The 3,377-nt window shown below is 57.3% G+C and overlaps 1 pseudogene; it reads right to left on the reverse strand.

The window, feature by feature from the left end:
* Positions 1-307: 307 nt before the first annotated feature.
* Positions 308-3,139, reverse strand: LOC103637863 (probable fucosyltransferase 8; annotated as a pseudogene).
* Between the last annotated feature and the right edge of the window lie 238 nt (positions 3,140-3,377).

The following is a 3,377-nucleotide window of genomic DNA, read 5'->3' on the forward strand; positions in this document are numbered from 1 at the left end:
ATGTACCATTGAACAAAAAACAAACAAACATAAGGACATTAACATTTTGCCGAAAATTTTGTAGGCAGTCGCAACGCACGGGCACTATACTAGTTAACAATTATTTCAATAGTCAAACAAAAGCAAAAATCTAATTTAGTATGATACAAAGATAAACTATAAGAGCAATAATTTACTCGGACTTGATCGTTAAAGAGTGTTGCATGTGAAATATAGAAGTGTAGAAACTGAAATATAGAAGTGTAAAAAAATTAGTGTAGCAACCTCGTAGTAGTACGTGTAGTAGCAAAGCAAAGGAACATCACGCCTAATCAAACAGCTTAATTCCCACCCCTTCATCTTCGCAAGCCATGACGTGCTGGGCCAGATCCTCCTTTGCCACGGCCTTCGCCTGGCACTCCATGCTGGCCGGCCTGTGCGAGCACGGCTCCATGGTCACCATCCGCACGCACGGCGGGTCGGGGACCGTGTGCTGACGCGCGGAGTACAGCATCGTCGGGCGGATGCCGGCGAGGCTGCCGCTCATGTACCCGAACGTGGAGGTCCCCGACGTGACCAGCACCTCGGAGAAGCTGAGCAGGAAGATCCTTAGTGACAAGGTTCCCGGAACGTTGGGAACGAGGAACGGGAACGAGGAACACGGTACGTCTGTTAAAGCAACATGGAACGTTGAGGGGTATACAGCTGATCCACGTTCATTCGATGCGTGGAACGTGTTCCCAACGATTTAGGAACGCAGTTAGGGAACGATTGTAATGAAACAGGGAACGCAGTTCTATTTAAATAGGAGGCAGTACGCGGCTCCCTGCCTAATCACTTATTACGCGCTGCATGTCTAATCCCTTCCTCTTCTTACGGGCTCCATGCCTAACCCCTCGGCTGCGCGACTCCTCCACTGCGCGACTGCTCTTCTCCCACCTGCACGACTGCTCTTCCAGTCTTCCTCTTCCCCACTGCGCGACGCGATTCCTCTTCCTCTTCCCCACCACGCCGTGTCGCATTTCAGATCCAACTCCTCTTCTCCCCACTGCGCGATTCCCCACTGCACGAACGGTCAGCCGTCAGTCGATTCCTCTTCCCCAGTTGATTCCCAGCGCGGCGGCGAACGAGCTGGGCGGCGACGGCAGCGTCCCAGCGCGGCGGCCGGACGACAGCAGCGCGGCCGCCGGACGACGCCCGCATCGTCCCAGCGCGACACATCGTCCAAGCGCGGCGGCCAGACGACGCTTCGTCCCAGCGCGTCCCAGCATCCAAGCGCGGCGGCCGGACGACGGCAGCGGCGCAGCGCGGCGGCGCGACTTCCTCAAGGTAAGCGTTCCTATCTTCGATAAACGACGTTCCGCGAGCGTTTCTTGGAGTGTTCCCGTTCGTTCCCGTTCCTCGTTTCGGGACGAAATTCCGGGAACGCGGAACGCGGCATCGTTCCTCGTTCCCTGTCACTAAGGGAAGATCTCCGCGAGCGCCTTCTGGTTGTGCCCATGTTGTCCGGTCACCTGCACCTTCTCGTGGGTAGGCTGGAACACGCTGACCCTTACGCCGCCCTTGGCAGGGTGCTCGTAATACCGCGACCTGAGCATCTCGTAGTAGTCCGGGTACAGAGACGCGATCAAGATGGCCGTGGACGTGGTGTTCCCGGCCGCCGCCGCCGCCTCCGTCGTCGTGAGGTTGTCATCTTCGGTTTCCGGCAGTATGTGCTCCTGCCGGGAGCACGCAAGGATCTGGCTATACATGTCGTCCGCCGAGATCCTGGCGAAGTACTCGAAGATCCTGATCTGTATGCCGATCCTCTGGTCCGCCCGGGCTAGGTACGAGTTGTAGTACCTCGCGACCAAGCCCCACACGGAGTTCGTAGGGTGGAACAGGTAGCGGGAGAGGAGATGGCACACGCTCTCCATCGCCGGGAAGAGCCGGTGAAGCTCGCCGTGGAACTCCCCCATCGAGTACAGCGACGGCACGAAGTACATGTCGCTGAACAGCAGCAGCCAGCTCACCTTGGCGAGCGCGAGCTGGTCGTCGCTGCAGTAGAACAGCTTGTCTATATCCTGCTCGTGGCACAGGTTCAGAAACACCCACGGTGGTACGGACGACTGCACCGTCGGGTCGTTCGCGATCTTCTTGCTGGCGAGGAGGTTCCTGTACGACTGCTCGGGGTTCATCCCGAGGTCGGACAGGTTGGCGACGGGGAAGTCCGGCGGGAGCACCCACGTGGCGTCCGGGAATGGCTCGCAGAACAGGTCGGTGAAGTCGGCGGGGAAGTGGACGAGCATGACGCGGTCGGAGAGGAGCGCGTAGAGGAAGGTGCTGACCAGGGACAGCATGCGGTTGCCGAGGCCGTTGTAGGGGAGCCAGACGAGGTAGTTGCACTCCGCACCGCCGCCGCCTCCGCCGCCGGACCGGATCTGCTCCACGGACTTGGCGTAGAGCGGCGTGCCGGGGCCGCACCTCTTGTGCCGCGCCTCGTAGGCGCGCAGCTTGCGCAGGAGGTACGGGGACGGCGCGTAAGGTGAGTGCTTGTAGTACTGCGCGGATTCGAACCGGCTCAGGCACGAGCCGCGGTCGAAGCCGCCGCGCACCAGCAGCCCGCCGAGGAGCTCGTCGGCGCCGACCTTGGTTGCGCCACCGCCGGTCGTTGTCCTGGCATCAGAGGCTTCCAGGGAACCTGCTGCATGGAGAGTTGCGAGACATGAAAAAAAAGGTGACGTGTGGATGCAAGAGGGACTGACCGACTGAGGGATGATGGCGAAGTACCTCCAGCCATCATGGTCAGCTTGGCGGCAGCGCTCTCCCAAGCTCGTGACAAGCTCTCCTGCCCGCTGGTAAAGAACACGAGGAAGGGCAGCGTTACCAGGCCGGCGGCGACGAGCACCGCGCCCGTCTTGCGCCACCTCCTTTCCTTTCCCAACCGCGTGACAGCAGTCGCCGCCGGCCATGCCTCCGCCACCAGATCGCCCAGCTTATGCGAGCTTGCAGTGTCACCCATCATCTTCATCGCCCCTCTCAGTGTGCACGATCAGGAATTCAGATTACCGTGCCAACGCTTGAATAGTAATGTTTTTTGATTGATCCTCGTATTAGACACAGTCACACAGGTACGCGTGAGTTTTGAGGGAAGGATAATAACACGGTGGTCGAGATTTAGTGTCATTGAAGCTATTGTCAACATGCTTGTGACATGACAGCGCAATCAAGAGAAAAGATATAGACAGTTTTTATGGGAGATGGTAGAATTTTATAAGATGGAACCATGTATACACGGTTACCTAGTCTAAATCTACTGTGACAACATTGGAAACAGTGTATCAAAACATAATGTCCTGCCAGACGATAATTTTTTGGACTTTTTAAACGTGAGTAGATGGATAAAAGCAATGACAACC

Source organism: Zea mays, chromosome 9 (assembly GCF_902167145.1).
Source record: "Zea mays cultivar B73 chromosome 9, Zm-B73-REFERENCE-NAM-5.0, whole genome shotgun sequence".
NCBI classification, from domain to species: domain Eukaryota; kingdom Viridiplantae; phylum Streptophyta; class Magnoliopsida; order Poales; family Poaceae; genus Zea; species Zea mays.